The 17,855-nt window shown below is 43.8% G+C and overlaps 1 protein-coding gene across 1 annotated transcript in view; it reads left to right on the plus strand.

The window, feature by feature from the left end:
- LOC105479103 (V-set domain containing T cell activation inhibitor 1) overlaps positions 1-17,855 on the plus strand; it is a 70,397-nt gene that overhangs the window by 440 nt on the left and 52,102 nt on the right. The gene's annotated exons all lie outside the window — the stretch shown is intronic.

The raw sequence follows: 17,855 nt of genomic DNA on the forward strand, positions 1-17,855 counted from the left end.
GGCTGGTGTGGGCTGCATTGCGGGATGGCAGGGAATCCATGACTGCGACGGTGGAGGGGATGCAGGAGGACCCTTTATGCAGCGCCCAGGGGGAAGGAGGAGAATGTACTTTCATTTCTCTGTGGGTGTGATTTCTTGCTACTCCTGAGCAATTCTCACCAACACCCTTCCCCAGCCCCCCACCCAGCTCAAAGGTGGGGTCCCTAGTTTTCCTAGGAGCTCCTTGGAGAGGAGAACTTGCTGCTGCTGCTGCTGAACTCTCCAGAGAGGAAGAAGGAAGCAAGTCCTCTCCCCTACATTTTGCTTCTCCCCTGAGCTACATTCTAGTTGCCTCTTTTTCCCTCAGAACAGCATTTACCGTCCTGGAGAGAAAGAGATGGAAAGTGCAGGGTTTTCTTGAAACGATTGATCCAATGTCAGTCACAACTCAGGACAGTGTTTAGGGAGACTGATACTTGGTGGTTCTAGAGGTTGTTTGAAGGATTCGTCCTCCAATTTCTGTTTCTTTTTCCCACAAAAGGAAGAAAAGAAGAGAGGGAAGGAGAGAGGAAAGGAATCCTCAGGTCAACTGTGAAAAGCTTGTGAAGAGACTAAGACAGTAATGTTACTTCCCAGAGGCAGCCTAGAAAATTCTTTTCCTTGAAACAAAATATCAGCTCCCGCCGACTTGATTCACATTTATCTGAAATCACTTGCCTGGTAGCAGGGGTGGGGAGCTCTTCAGGGCTGGCGGGGGTGGCTGCGGCAGCACTTTTCCCCTCCCTTGTGCCTGGCTAGAGCACTGTGCTCCAGGAGAAGCAGTGGGTGGCGGGGGCTTTCCTCTAGACCCTTCTGCCCTGAGAGGATGTCCCTAAGAAGCACCTATGTCAGAGGAGCCAGCATTTTGTGAGCGCCTCTTTCCCTGCCCTGCACCAGGTGGCTTAGAGCAGTGTGTCCACCACTGCCTTGTGAGGGCTCGTTATCACCTCAGAGAAGTTAAGGCCGGGTGACTGTGAAACTGTGCATGCGGGGATCTTGCTCTGAAATCCCAAGCTCTTTCCCCCTGCCACCCTTGCCCCTGCTCCTGCCAGTCCCAGCTCCCCATGCCCCCCATTCCTCCAGCCTTGATCCCAAGGACATGAAACGCTCCTCCTATGACAAGTGGCTCCGTTGTTCGGAGGTCAGATGGGATGTGTGGGCTCTCTCATAATGCTTTGCATCCAGTCTGACTGGTTTTGCTGGAGGATTAGCAGGAGGTGGGTGTTCAAAATTCGGATCCCCCACCCTTCAGAAACCCATTGGAATCAACAGAGACTCCTCTTGTTGGCCCCTGCGTGCCTTGTTAGCTATTCACGCTCTGCAGTTTCAGAAGCAGTGACTGTCCATGAGGGTGGCAGATCCTTTGTGCAAGGGGCCTCCAGGAAGAGGGCCAATGAGCAGCTTCAGTGGGGAGCAGGATCATGAAAGCTCGTCTTAGGGATGCAGGTGGAGCCTGCCTGGGGGAACTCTTGACCCTAACAACCCTCTCTCTTTGTCATAATGGCCTTCATTCATAAAAATACCTCTTCTGGAGGTGATCATAACAGTGGTGATGTGGGAACGCTCATGAAAGGGCCTGCCATCCTCTGCAGACCTGGTGAGTTATTCTCCTAAGTATTCATAATTACCAGAGAGCCTAATTCCTTCAGATCTCACTCCCAGCATGCACGCTGCTCAGGGATCGAATGCTGATGTGCAGTTTTTACCATGCCTGGCCTCCGTGCACATTTAGGAGCTGTGTGACTAGAACCCTCTTCCCCTCTCCCCATCACGGCTGTCGACAGCAGCAGCGTTCACTTATGGAACATTTGCAGAGTGCCTGCTCGGAGGACAGGGGTAGAAAACCCTTGCTCTGAGGGGATTAAGTTCCAGTGAACAATATTAACTGAGCACTTACTATGTCCTGAATATTGCACTAGACAATGGGGCAAAGGTGACTAAGATGCAAGATGCTGTTAAGGTCATAACCTAATGGAGGAGAAAGACTCCCACACAACAACTCTAATGTGCCACCCTTAAGTCCTGAGACAATAAGCACAGGCTGCAACGGGAGCACTTCCGTCACCCAAGGCTTTTGGGGAGGGTTTCTGAGCCAGAGGATTGGTGGGCTGTGTCTTGGACAATGAGTTCGTATGACCCAGGTGAAGAAGGGTGGAAAAGGCTGTCTAAGTAGAGGAAACAGAATTAAATCAAATGCAGTAACACTCACGAATGAGTATGGTATGTTGGAAAGCTGCACACTACTCTGTATTATCATCACAACATGAAGATGAGGCAGGGAATGCTGGGAGATGAGGCTGAGTGATCACACCAGGCCACAGTGGGCCTTCTTCACTAGACTCAGAACTGGGATTTGTGGTGACGAGGAGCCATTACAGGCACAGGCCATATTGGTGTCCAACTTTCAATATCCCTAAGCCTATAAAATCTGAGCCTTCAGAGCCTTCAGAAGGGGGTCAAGGTGGTTTTCATCAGGTGGGCAGTAAGCCTGGAGGCCAGAAGAAGAGTTGGGAAACAGTTGTGGTCAGAGTATACAGAATGACAGGGACTGGCATAGATGAGAGTGACAGTAAAGAACTCCAGGAGGAAAATGGATTCAGGAAACACTGGACTTAAAACTGGTGATGTTTGATCAATGATTGGAGGGGCAGGTAGGATGCTGCAGAATAAGAGTAGATGAGGCAAAGGGCAGATCCTGGAATGACTTCCATGTTTCTGGATTGGGTGCAGTGAGTTGGGGACAAGGAAGAGAGAGGAGATCTAGTTAATGTGTTGAGCTTGAGATTCCCCTGGGACCTTCAGACAGGGATGCTCCCTGGGCAGCAGAAGGCATGAGGCTAAAACTAGGAGAAGTCAGGGCTGGGGATAGACATCTGAGTGTCAATAGCTCAAGGGCAAGGAATAGTCATAGTGGGTGGCTTCTAAGGATAGCACATGGAGGGAGAGAAGCAAGGGGCTGGGATGGAGAGCTGAAGAACACCAACATTCAAGGGTGGGCAGAGGAAGAGGGGGGGGTCAAGGTAAGAGCTGAGAATAAATGGCAAGAAAGGTAGCAAGAGGTCAGGATAGAGATTAATGAATGTCAACAGAGCGGAGTCTCATGGAACACGCAAGGCTGGTGATCCATAAACATTTGCCCTGTTTCATCTGAAATCACTGGTGACAATGAGATTGATAAAAACATCACAGGAAGGAAGCTACTGAGTAGAGAAGGAGCAGGGATCTTTCTACCAGAGGAAGGTGGATGAAGTAGAGAACGAGGGAGCCTAGAACAAGGAGGCTCAGGGAGTTTGCTTTGGAATTTTGGTTTCCCATTTCTCCTAAGTTTGCCAGCTGGTGCCTGGCGCAGACATCTCAGACCCTGATGGTCGGGGAAAACAGTGCCGAGCAACACCATGGAAGCTTGTCTGGTAAGAAAATCTTGCTTGAGCCTGGGCTGAGGAGATCTCAGCACAGGCCATATTGGTGTCCAACTTTCAGCTTCCCTGAGCCTATAAAATCTGAGCCTTCAGAACCTTCTGAGTCCATCCTGTGAACAGGACAGGAATCTGCAAAATAAGATAAATTGTACATTGGAAGAAAGACTTAAATAGGTGGCACCTGTGTTCCTGCCCCCATCGGGGGTAGATGATTTTCTGAGCATTACGCTTTTCCCCCCGTCTCCACCTGTTGCAATGCTACTCATTTCTTTCCATGTTCAGCTCAAATGCCACCTCCACTTCGAAGTCTTACAGGATTTTTCTAGTTGCCATCAGTTGCCCATCTTATGTTCACAGTCAGCCATGTTTATGAATATCTGTTCCTGGTGCCTGTTTCCCTCACCAGCGTTCACTCCTTGAGGGTTGGGACTCTGTCTTGCTCATTGTGGTAGGGAGGCAATTCAGCACTATGGCTATGCATCTGGATTCAAATCCTTGTTCCACCATGAACATTCACCCTCCAAGAGCTTCAATTGCCCTATCTATGAAATGGGGCAGATAATAGTACCTAACTCCTAGGGCTGTATGAATGACATGTGATAATTATGTACCTGGCACATCCTAAGAACTCCATAAATGTTAGCTATTGCTATACTCATTACTTGCAACTCCCTCTACAATCCATGGTACTCGGTTGGCTCTCCATAAAAATTTGTTAAGCTCAATTTCACGACTCCACTGGCACTTCTGACCCTGAAATAGATGTCGCAGTGAGGGTATACTTTGGATTAATTGCCCCAGGGATCTCTTAAATTCAGTTAGCTCTAAAAGAACTCTGGAGTTCTCTAGATTCTTATTCTACAAAATAATAATAATGATAATAATAGAGTCCACCACACCTTTTGTTGCCATGAGTCTGAGACACACTCCTTCTCTAAACCTGAGGATGCTAGGATTTAGACTTATTAAATGTCTGACTCTTTTAATTCCAGTATAGAGCATTAAAAGCTGGTGGCGAAGAGCTTCAGGGTGGGTGAGGTGCATCTGGGAGGTCCTAGTGTGTACAAGCTCAGCGTCTAGATCTCTGCCGAGGCACTGCTGACACCAAGAACAACAACCTCAGGGGCCAGTTGGAGCGATGTGACTATGACCAAGCACGTGGTAATGCTTAATTAGCTCAACTGTCTCATAGTCCTAATTATCTCCATTTCATAGATGCAAATGTTGAGGCAAGTTACCTTGCTCAATGTCTCCTAGGCAGCCAGTGGCAGGAACCAACCTGTTACTACCTAGTCCTCTATACTGACTTTTATTGAAAAATTACCTTTCTAATCAGCTGTGCTTATTCTCTTGCTACTTAAGCAGAACCCTTCATCAGTGGCAAAAAACGCACCTCCTCAGTGACTGTCATGGTAGAAGAATTCTTAGCTGGCCAAGGGCAGAGCTCTTCCCAGAATTGGCTGGAAACTGTGGATTGTTGGTCTGTGTTGCTTCAGGCAGCTGCTCTAGATGAATGAGTGCAGGAGTAAGGAGTGACTGAAACTCAGTGAGAATTATATGCTGGCCAGGCACCGTGGCTCATACCTGTAATCTCAGCAATTTGGGAGGCCGAAGCAGGTGGATCACTTGAGCCCAGGAGTTCAGGAGTTTGAGGCAAGCCTGGGCAACATGGTGAAACCCCATCTCTACAAAAAATACAAAAATCAACAAGATGTGGTGGTATATACCTGTAGTCCCAGCTACTCGGGACTGAGGTGGGAGAACTGCTTGAGCCTGTGAGGTTAAGGCTGCAGTGAGCCTTGGTGTTACTGTACTCCAGCCTGGGTAAGAGAGCAAGACCTCTCTCTCTCTCTCATTCTCTCTCTCTCTCTCTCTCTCTCTCTCTATATATATATATATATATACACACACACACACACACACACACATAAAATATACAAAAAATATATTATATATTTATATAAATATATATATATTTAAACTCCTTCTTAACTTAAAAATTCAGAAAGTCAGAACACCTTATTTTATCAATGGGATAATCAGAATAAAGTATGCAGCTTGTCCAAGGGCCATGCATTTAAAGAATGGTAGAACAGGGTTTCTTTTTTTTTTTTTCTCTTTTCTTTTTTTTTTTTTTTTTTGAGATGGAGTCTCACTCTGTTGCCCAGGCTGAGTGCAGAGGCACAATCTCGGCTCACTGCAACCTCTGCCTCCCAGGTTCAAGTGATTCTCCTGCCTCAGCCTCCCAAGTAGCTGGAACTACAGGCGCCCGCCACCACGCCTGGCTAATTTTTTGTATTTTTAGTAGAGACGGGGTTTCACCGTAGTAGCCAGGATGGTCTCGATCCTCTGACCTCGTGATCCGCCCACCTCGGCCTCCCAAAGTGCTGGGATTACAGGCGTGAGCCACTGTGCCCGGCCAAAACAGGGTTTTTCAATGATCTTACATTGCCCAGGGACCCTAGCTAAGAACTGTGTTGAGTGGCCGGGCGCCATTTAATCCTGGCTAACACGGCGAAACCCCGTCTCTACTAAAAAAAAAAAAAAATACAAAAAATTAGCCGGGCGTGGTGGCGGGCGCCTGTAGTCCCAGCTATACGGGAGGCTGAGGCAGGAGAATGGCGTGAACCCGGGAGGCAGAGCTTGCAGTGAGCCGAGATCGCGCCACTGCACTCCAGCCTGGGCGACAGAGTGAGACTCCCTCTCAAAAAAAAAAAGAAAAAAGAAAAAAGAACTGTGTTGGACCCTAGCAGACCACATTTTACCCAAGCACCAAGAATCCACAAATCTGAGAGACCCAGACTTCATACATACTTACTTTTGCCATATGAAAGTGTGGAAATAACGTGGATACTGGAGTTAGTCTGATCTGTGGATGTATTCCAGCTCTCCACTTCCTAGCTGGGTGACCTCAAGGAAGTTACTTAACCTCTCTGTGTCTTCATTACCTTATCAGTAAATTGGGCATTAATAATAGTAGCACCTAGGTCACAGGGCTGTTATAAAGACTAAGTGAGTTAATGCAAGTAAAGAGCTCAGAGCAGCGTCTTGTAAATAGCACTTTATGTGTTAATTACTCTCAAATTATTCCCTCCAATGTTTTTGCAGAAAACAGAGACTTGGAGGGAGGGAGAGGAACAACAAGTCCAACAATAGCAGCTGGACTTAAGGACATTTTCTGTCTGGAATCTTTTGAGATTTCAATGGATTCAGATATCCTCTTTCTAATCCTTGTGCTGTGAGGTGTGGGAAATCCTCTGCCACCTGAGGTGGTGAACTAGATGAACCCTAAGGCCTTCCCCATCCAAACTCAATGTTCAAAGTATGGTCTTCCAACCAGCAGCATCCACACCACCTGGGAATTATTAGAAATGCAAATTTTCATTCCCCCCATCCTGCAAAGAATCAGAAATTCTGGGGGCAGGGCCTGGTAATCTGTGGTGTAACAAGACCTCCAGGTGATTGTCTGTATTAGCAGCCTCTCTGTGCTCCCTGATTCCTCCAGAAAAGCACAAGGATTTAATGCAGACAGATATAAATTTCACCTGGGATCATTTATCATTGCACATTCTTCTTTAAGAAGTCTGCTACAGAGCTGCAGATGGGTCTCGATGAAAACAAAGGAAAAGCCATGAAGTTTCTACAGGTAAGAAACCCAGGCTACATTTCTCTCTGTATGCGCTTTTCACAATCCCAAACCATCCGCCTGCAATGCTTCTGATTTCCTATCACATCACTTCAGACGTGTTCCCGCTGCTGCCAGCACAGGGATCATGGGAGAGAGGGCAGGCAGGTTTCCTCCTTCTTTTTCTGCAATTTAAAATGAAAAATGTCATAGATAAAAACCATGAAAGATTTGAGAGACAGAGAGTGCATCCATAAAATGTAGGAATTGTCTCTTGTAGCTCCCCGCCTTGCCTCCTCATTGTGTTTTCTTGTCACCTCCACCCCCAGAATGGCCATTTCATACCTCTCTTCCCTCTTCAATCCTCTTACAATCCACATCCCTTCTCCCCAGCCCAGCCTCAGATGATTATCTTGCTCTACCCCTCACTGAGAAAAGAGAAACCAGCAGACAGGTACTCCTTCATCTTTTCACATCCGAAACTACCTGCTACACTCACCGGGTGCCCTTTTTCTCTGCCTCCCCTCCTGGTACCAGAGGATTTGCTCAGCTCCTATCAAAGGTCAGCCCCTCTGTGCTCTGGATCCATCTCATCTTCCAGCTCACAAACACCTCCTCCAGCCGACATCATCAATCTCTCCTCTGCACCTCTATTATCCCCATCAGCGTGCAACCCGTGTATCAGGATTTTCTGTCTTTAAAGAAAACCCTGTCTCGGTCCCACAACCTCTCCAGCTACCCACCCCATCTCTCTTTTTTTCCTTTTCAGCACTTGTTGCTAGTGTTGCCTGGAGTGAGTGTGCATCCTGGTTTTGTGGCATTGCAAAAGGAGAGTGAGGTAGAGGTTTCAAGCACAGGTTGGAGCCCGGTTGTCTGGGTCCATCCAACTCTGCAGTGAGCCGAGTCACACTTTCTAACTGTGTGACCTTGAGCAATTTAATTATCTTCTCTGTGCCTGGATTCCTCATCTGTAAAATGGGGATAATATTAGAACCTACATCATAAGATTGTAATAGGAATTAGATGAGCTAAGACATAAAGCGCTTAGCAACATATTCTTATTTCCTTTTCAACTTACTCTAGATGGATTTTGTCCCCACTATACCTAGATACTGTTCCTGTCAATGCCTCTCATCACCTCCACATGGCCAAGTCTAATGTTTACACCTCTGTTCTTATCTTGTCTTCACTTCAGCATTCAACACAGATGTCCCCACCACCTCCCTGAAGCTCTTTCTTTTGGTTTCCATGACACTACACTCCCCTGATCTGCTGCTCTCCCCCTCACTCCTGACATTGGCTGGTCTCTCAGCCTCCGTTTCTCTATATGTAGTTGCTGGTGGCAGCTTTTCTCCTCTGCTGCCCCCACGACTCAAAGCCACCAAGCTCTGCAGTCAGGTACAAGGACATACCATTTCATCCGTTTCCTATATTTGGTGATTGACCCTACCTTTTGCCAAAAGACCTAAGTGTTCAGGAACAGAATATAACAGTATGGGAACAATTATCCTTTAAAGTGGTTGGCAGAAGCTTCATAAAGTCTTATGAGGCATGATAGGGTAAGTCATGTAATAGCAAGTACTGTGTGGGAGGGAATTTCTTTTCGCATCCAGAGGAGCCCCAGGCATAAGCCCTTAAAGCTTGAGATAAGTTTTCCAGACAGGTCCTGGTGGAAAGCCCTGAGGCAGGAGAGATTTGGACGAGGGAGGCAAGAAGCTGAGATTTGATTTCACTTCTGCTCATGCAAGGAAACTGCCTTCTAGCCTCTTCCTTCTTTCTTCCATTTGTTGAAGAGAGAACAAATATTAATGATTTTCTGCAGCCAAGAGAGAAGCAGCCAGATTTGATGGGAAAGTCATGGTGTCATTTTATTGGCCTTAGGCCAGGTGATCTTTGTCTAATGACCTTAATATGGTGTCATGGCAATTTAGCAAAACAAGCCAAGTTTTTAAGGCCCACCCCTGCCCCCCACAGTGGTCACCTTCACCTTGGGACCAGCTCTGTGGGTGCTTCCCCATAGAGGGGCTATATATCTCTTGGGTACTTACTCATGTCAGGCCCTTCAGAAGGACAGTATGCAAGGAATATTAGGGGCAGGCTTGCAAATTGCTGCTGGCTCAGAACCTAGGAACAAGACTGCATTTGTGAGTGGGATGTGTGCAGGGAAAGGGGGAGATCAGGATTCCAGAATTTCCCCTACACGGAGGGATTCCCCCACAGAGCCCTGGGGAGAAAGCCATAATCCTGAGTTACTGTGCCTTTCTGGTCAGCAGCTCTGTGGTGCTGCTGCACTGGGAGTCCCTCCCGCAGGCCAGGCTTTGTCTAAAGGTCTGGGCAGAGGAATTCTCTTGGGCAATGACAGTCTCACTCTCCACCAAGAGGCTGCTGAGGGGCTTTTGGAACAGTGATGTAAGCAAGCCCAGGAAGACATTTTCCCATGGACACAGCTTTGTAAGTTGGAGCTAGTTCCCTAAGTTACCCTCAAGAGTACATTCTATACTATAGTTTTGCATTTATGATAGGATTATTTTCTACTATTTTCCTTTCCCATTATAAATGTACAGAATTGTCTGAGCAGGGTGGTTTATACCTATAATCCAAACACTTTGGGAGGCCAAGGCAGGAAGATCACTTCAGCCCAGGAATTCAAGACCAGACTAGGCAACATGGAGGAACCTTGTCTCTACCTCCTGCACCCCACCAAACAAAAAACAAACCAAAAAAATTAGCCTGGCATAGTAGCGGGGATTACACCTATAGTCCCAGCTACTCAGGAGGCTGACATGGGAGGATTGCTTGACCCCAGGAGACGGAGGTTGCAGTGAGCTGAGATCACACCACTGCACTCCATCCTGGGTGACAAAGTGAGATCCTGCCTCAAAGTAAATAAATGTGCAGAACATCTAAAACATTAGAATCCAACAGATATCTGGGGCCCTGCTGGAAAAGTTAACCATCATCTGTAAATAGTGTTGCTGTAGGATCCTGTACAGAACTTCAAATAACCAACTTAAATGCAAACTTTGGAAAAGAGCCATTGGATGATGGGAATACCTGAAGACTTCGGGTATTCCTGAAGAAGATCTATGTAGGCAGGCTTCATCTGGGTAAGGAGACAGAGAAGCTGTTCAAAGAGTAATGCTTTACCTGTCTCTTAGGTCTTGGAGTCCACCTAGCTCACTGAGGAGGCAGAGGAACGTAATACTGAAGTCCTGGCTGGAGGTCATCTTCTCCTTGACACTACTCTCCAAACTTGGAAAGAATGGGGAGGGGGTACACTGGGATTTTTCTCAGAATTCTGTTTCCCAGGCTGGGTGGCAGCAGTGAGATCATGGTTCATTGTAGCCTCGACCTCCCAGGCTCCAGCAACCTCCCAACTCAGCCTCCCAGGTAGCTGGGATTATAGGTACTCACCACCATGCCCGGCTACTTTATTTATTATACACGGTGTCTCCCTATCTTGTCCAGGTTGGTCTCAAAAACTCCTGGGCTCAAGCAATCCTCCCACTTCAGCCTCCCAAAGAACTGGAATTACAGGCATGAGCTACCATGACTGGCCCATAGTTCTATCCTTATATATGACTCTTTCTGTTTGTTTGTTTTTGCCATTTTAAAGTCCAACTGTGAATAATTTTTACATAGTTATTAATACAATGTGTGTGCTTTTGTGCTCTGCTTTCTCCATGAAAACCTTTTGTGTTAAAACAAAATTTTAAAGCAATTTTACAGTTAAAAGAATCCTTGTGGGCCGGGCACAGTGGCTCAAGCCTGTAATCCCAGGACTTTGGGAGGCCAAGGTGGGTGGATCACAAGAGATGGAGACCATCCTGGCCAACATGGTGAAACCCCGTCTCTACTAAAAATACAAAAATTAGCCAGGCGTGGTGGCACATGCCTGTAGTCCCAGCTACTGGGGAGGCTGAGGCAGGAGAATCACTTGAACCTGGAAGACAGTGGTTGCAGTGAGCCGAGATCACACCACTACACTTCAGCCTGGGCGACAGGGCGAGACACCTTCTCAAAAAAAAAAAAACAAAAAAAAAACAAAAAAAACCTTGCGGCTGGGCGCAGTGGCTGATACCTGTAATTCCAGCACTTTGGGAGGCCAAGGTGGGTGGATCGCTTGAGGTCAGGAGTTCAAGACCAGCCTGGATAACATGGCGAAACCCCGTCTCTACTAAAAATATAAAAATTAGCTGGGCATGGTGGTGGGCGCCTGTAACCCCGGCTACTCAGGAGGCTGAGGCAGGAGAATTACTTGAGCCTGGGAGGCAGAGTTGGCAGTGAGCAGAGATCGTGCCATCGCACTCCAGCCTGGGAGACAGAGTGAGACTCAGTCTCAAAAAAAAAAAAAAAAAGAAAAAGAAAAAGAAAAATGGTAATTTCAAAGGATTTGACCTAATATATATTCTTCTAGGGCATTCATTGTGCATATTAGCATATTAAAGGCTTTAAAAAATCCTATAGACTTAAAGAAATCTGTTTAATTGTGATTCACCCAATATTATGAAAATGTAATGCCTTTAAAAATAATACTTGTTAATATACATTAGGACACCTTCAAGAAACTAGGCACTGGGGTAATTACAAAAGAATAGAAGCCACGACGAGACAAAAGTATGTGAATGTGGGAGCCCAGGAGCAGCGTCTGGGGCCTTCTCCCACCTTCCAAACTGGATGCAGATGCTGGCTGAGCAGATGCCCAGGAACCAAAGGACAGGCTGGTATTTTTACTTCCCAGGAATGCCCTCCCATATCTGATATCCAAAGTCATCATATTTTTCAGGCCTTCCCCTTCTACCACAATGCTTTCTTGATTAACCTTGCCCCACATTGGCTTTTTTTGTAACTGACCTACGCTCTTTCCTCTCTCATAAAAGTATAGAGAGGATTCATGAGGTGATAGGAATGGGCCACCCCATAGTTCTCAAATGACAGATATTAAATAAACATGGGTATTGTTTTGACTGCCATCTCATTGTTATAATTTTAATTACTTTACCTTTCAGGGTATTATTCTCATCTTAGTTTATAGATGTTCATTTCATTTGCTGATGACTACCAGGTGGGTGATGCCAGCGTGGATGTAGGAGGCGATGCAGCCCTAGGTTACCTATGCCTCTACAGAGACCACGGATGCTGAAGGCACAAGTAACCAGAATTTGAATTAATTTTTCTGCAGCCACTGGAGCCAAATGTCTAAGACAGGGAATGGAAATGTCGGATGGGGGTAGAATCAGAGTACAGTGAAAGAATGGCTGGCCAGGACTAAATCCTTAGTACTTCTACTTTTTTTTTTCTTTTTTTACTCCACTGTCCCACTATCTGGAATCTTTCCCATGAGAGATCCTTTAACAGGATTGTCTGTCATTCACATATAACACACAAGCCTTTATTAGGGCTGTCTGTCATTCACATGTTGTTAGTATGACCAATTCTCTAGAGAGTGAGGAGGCATTTTGACATCACTGTGCCAATCTGATCTGGTTACCTAGCAGTTGTTAGACGTGAATAGAAATAATCGTGATACTTCAGGGAAGTAGAAGATGAGAGTTGAAAGGTAGGGTGGGGACGTCCCTAGGATAGCAACATTAATGTAATTAAAGTGGTTAACTGTAGCTGGGTAAGGTTGAAGTGACATTAAATGGGGCCCTGACAGTTTTGTGCTCCTGCAGTAGAAAGCAGTGCCCAGAGTGAGTATACCTACAGGAGAAATTCTTGGACTCTCAAGGGCATTGCTACAAACACCCAGTTACCAGGAGGCATAAGAACAAACCTTTTGCTTTCTCATGATGTAAATGGAAGTACAGCCCTTGATTTAGACTCACCGAAAAAGCAAACACTGGCAAACCTTGAACAAGCCATGCCATCTTCCAGATCCTTACCTCTCATTTTGTTACGGTGGAGGGTGTCCAGGTTCTCAGCGTCTTGAACAAAGAATTGGACAAAACACACAAACAAAGCAAGGAAAGAATGAAGCAACAAAAGCAGAGAGTTATTGAAGATGAAAGTATGCTCCACACGGTGGGAGCAGGCCAAGCATAGGGGCACACGAGCCCTGTTACAAAATTTTCAGGGGCTTAAATACCCTCTAGAGGTTTCCATTGGTTACTTGGTGTACGCCCTATGTAAATGAAGAGGATGAAGTAAAGTTTCAAAGTCATTTACTCAGTGTACTCCCTAAGTAAATGGAGAGGATATTTCCTGCTATAGCTGAAGCGTTTCCATTTGACTTAGTTCTAGGAAGTCAGCATGAATGGGCCATATGCTCCCTGTCTCCAGACCCTATTCTCCTGCCTCAAATTTGTCTTCTATAAAAGTCAAAAAAATCCTAATAATATATCCTGGGTTCTCTGAGAGCAATGAGAAGGGGGAGGGGTGTGACCATTGCTACTTCTCTTTAAGTACATGATAAATCTGTTTTCTTGTATTTCTACATTGATGTTTTCTAGTAGACAAATTACTAGGTCAATGAAATGCTTGACTTTTATGGGCTTAGCAAGTAAGTACTTATAGTTTCACTAATACTGACCCCAACATATTGTACTTATCTTAATAAACATGTTGCGTGAAAGTAAATGATGATTTTCCGGGGCAGAAAGTATGTGAACTGCAAGAGAATCTTTTTAATATGGGTAGAGGCTCCTGCTAGCATCACAATTTTCTATCTTTAAGGCAAATAAAGTTGTAAAGAAGTGAGTTGCAAGATGGTGGCTTTCATTAGCATTCCCCAAAGGTGTCAAACTGTGAAGGAAGTATTCTGTTTATTCGAAAATTCTAGGGGCTCCAGGTGCTGCTTGCTTGGGCTCTCTGGAACTGAGGCTGCTCTCTAACCATTGCCTGGGGTAGCTTGTGAGCCATGTATCAACTTATGAAGAACATGCTTGCTCACTTAAATGAAGAAAAACAAGCTATCTATAATTTATAGCACATATTCACTTGGGTACTAGCTCTTTCTGTGAGAGTTCTTCTGAAAATGCAAACCACTAACCCAGGAAAGTATTTAAGTTACCAGCTTTATGAGAGCATTAAAGGGAGAGATGCCTGTTTGCCCAACATCTAAAAGAGTTAGATTGTACTCTTAAAAAAAAAAGGCAGGGTTTTCTTTTTTAGAATATGTTTTCCTTGTTTGTTTTATAAGAATAATATTGGATTAGTGTGGAAAATTTGGAAAATACAAAAAAGCACAAAGGAAAAAAATCTCTATCAGTCCTAACCTAGAGATAACCACTATTTATATGTCCTTCCAGTCTGTTTTTTCCTCTCTCTCTCTCTATATATATATATGTATTTAATACATAGTAAAATACTATACATATTATTTTGGAAACTACTTTCTACTTATTGGTCTTATAAGTATTTCTCAAATAAATCTTCTATAATATGATTTTTTAACAAATGCATAGTATTGTCACTAATGATGAACCTTAATTCACTCATTAAGTTCCCTGTTGTTGGACATTTAATTGCCTTCAATTATTTGCCACAAATATTACATTTATTTTATTTTATTATTATCATCAAGACGCAGTCTCACTTTGTTGCCTCACCTAGAGCGCAGTGGTACCATCATGGCTCACTGCAGTCTCAACTTCCCAGGATCAAGTGATCCTCCCACGTCAGACTTCCGAGTAGCTGGGACTACAGGTGCATGTCAACATGCCTGACTAAATTTTTTAAATTTTTATTTAGGCAAGGCCTTCCTATGTTGCCCAAGCTGGTCTCAAACCCCTGGGCTCAGGCAATCCTCCCTACTCATCCTCCCAAAGGGTTAGGATTACAGGTGTGAGCCACTGCACCCAATCCTATTACATTAATTTTAATCAACACTATAGAAAACCTTGGAAATGCATCCTGTTGGTTCGATAGAATGAATTTCTAGAAATAGAATTACTGGATCAAAGTGGGCTGTGCATATCGTAAGCCTTCTGATATATGTGGCCAAATTTTTCCCCTCTCCCCACACTAAAATTGGTACCAACTTATGCTCCTACCAACCATTTAGATGCCTTAAAGTATTAATTTTCACTAAAGCCTTTTTCCAGAACCAGCACTAACCCTGCCAACATATTGAAAAAGAAAATGACAAAATTTTAATTTAACATTTCCATCTTCTTCAATATTTGAGATTTTCTTTCTTGTTTCTTAGCCTCCTTTCTCTTTTTTCCCCACAGCTTAATTGAGGTATAATTGACAAAAATTCTATGTATTTAAGGAATACAATGTGATGATTTGATGTATATATACATTGTGAAATGATTACCACAATCAAGTCAGTTAACACATATACCACCTCAGTTATTTGTGTGTGTGTGTGCAGTGAAAACACTTAAGATCTGCTGTTAGCAAATTTCAAGTATACAATAAAATATTATTTTATTATTATTATTATTATTATTATTATTATTATTATTTTGAGATGGAGTCTTGCTCTCTCTCCCAGGCTGGAGTGCAGTGGTGTGATCTCTGCTCACTGCAACCTCCTCCTCCCAGGTTCAAACAATTCTCCTGTCTCAGCCTCCCAAGTAGCTGGTACTACAGGCGCCCGCCACCATGCCTGGCTAATTTTTGTATTTTTACTAGAGATAGGGTTTCACTATATTAGTCAGGCTGGTCTCGAACTCCTGACCTCAGGTGATCCACCCACCTCAGACTCCCAAAGTGCTGGGATTACAGGCATGAGCCACTGTGCCTGGCCTACAAAACAATATTTTTAACTACAGGCCCCATGCTGTATATTAGATCCTCAGAACTTATTATTCTTATACATGAAATTTTGTACCCTTTGACTAACACCTTTCCATTTTCCCTAACCCCCATCCCCTGGCAACCACCATTCATCTCTCTGCTTCAATGAGTATAACTTTTTAAGATTCCATATATAAATGAGATGATATAGTATTTGTCTTTTTGTGTCTGATTTATTTCACTTAGCATAATGACCTCCAGGTTCATCTATGTTACCACAAACGGCAGGATTTCCTGCCTCTCATATGCTGAATAATATTTCATTGTAAATATGAGACACAATTTCTTTGTCAACTCATGTATTGATGGACACAGGTTGTTTCCATATGATGGCTCTTATGAATAATGCTGCAATGAACGTGGGGGTGCAGATATGCCTTCTAGACATTGATTACATTTCCTTTGGATAGACACCCAGCAGTGAGATTGACGGATCAAATGGTAGTTCCATTTTTAATTTTTTGAAGAAACGTTGTACTGTTTTCCATAATAACTATACCAATTTACATTCCCAGCAGTAGTATACAAATGTTCCTTTTTCTCTGCATCATCACCAACCTTTTTTTTTTTTTTTTTTTTTTTTTTTTTGAGACAGAGTCTTGCTCTGTCACCCAGGCTGGAGTGCAGTGGTGTGATCTCAGCTCACTGTAAGCTCCACCTCCTGGGTTCACTCCATTCTCCTGCCTCAGCCTCCCGAGTAGCTGGGACTACAGGTGCCCACCACTGTGCCCGACTAATTTTTGTTTTTGTAGTAGAGACAGGGTTTCACCATGTTGGCCAGGACGGTCTCAATCTCCTGACCTTGCCTCACCAACATTTTTATCACTTGTCTTTTTGGTAAGGGCTATCCTAACAGGTGTGAGGTGATATCTCACTGTGGTTTTGATTTATAGTTCCCTAATGATTAGTGATGTTGACCACCTTTTCATTTGCCTGTTGGCCATTTATGTATCTTCTTTGAAAAAGATGTATATTCAAGTCTTTGCCCATTTTTAAAACTTGGGTTATTTAGTTTCTTGCTATTGAGTAATATGAATTCCTTATATATTTTGACATTAACTCTTACCAGATATGTGGTTTGCAAATATTTTCTTCTATTCTTTAGGTTGCCTGTTCATTTTGTTGATTGTTTTCTTTGCAGAAGATTTCTAGTTTGAAGTATTCCATTTATTTATTTTTGCTTTTTTGCTTGTGTTTTTGGTGTCATATCCAAAAAGTCATTGCCAAATCCAGCATCAAAGGGAGCTTTTTTCCTGGTAGTTTGAATTTTGAGTCTTATATTTAGTCTTCAATACATTTTGAGTTAATGTTTGTGTATGGTATAAGATAAAGATCCAATTTTATTCTTTTGCATGTGGATCTCTGGTTTTCCCAATACCATTTATTGCTGCTGCTATTGGATGGAATGTTCTGTCTATGTCTATTAGGTCCATTTGGTCTGTAGAATTATTCAGGCCTACCGTTTCTTTATGGATTTTCTGTCTAAATGATCTATCCATCATTGAAAGTGGGATATTAAAGTCCCCTACTATTTTGGTTTTGCTGCCTTTTCTCCCTTCAGTTCTGTTAATATTTGCTTTATATATTTAGATGCTCCAAGGTTGGATGCATAGATATATTTAAAATTGTTATATCCTCTTGATGATTAACCCCTTTGTCATTATCTTTGTCTTTCCCAACAAATTTTGACTGAAAGTCTACTTTGTCTGATATAAGCATAGCCATTGTTCTTCTCTTTTGGTTACCATTTGCATGGAATCTCTTTCCATTTCTTCACTTTCGTTCTGTATCCTAAGGGTAAAATGAATTTCTTGTAGACAGCATATTGTAGGATCTTTTAAAAAAATCCATTCAATCATTCTGTCTTTTGATTGAAAAATGTAATCCATTTACATTTAAAGTAATTATTGATAGGCAAGTACAATCATCCCTAAGTATCTGTGGGGAATTGGTTCCAGGAACCACCCCCAACCCCAAAATACCTGATACTAAAATCCACAGATGCTCAAATTCCTTATATAAAATGGTGTAGTATTTGCATATAA

The sequence above is a fragment of the Macaca nemestrina genome, chromosome 1, assembly GCF_043159975.1.
Source record: "Macaca nemestrina isolate mMacNem1 chromosome 1, mMacNem.hap1, whole genome shotgun sequence".
In the NCBI taxonomy this organism is placed as follows: Eukaryota; Metazoa; Chordata; class Mammalia; order Primates; family Cercopithecidae; genus Macaca; species Macaca nemestrina.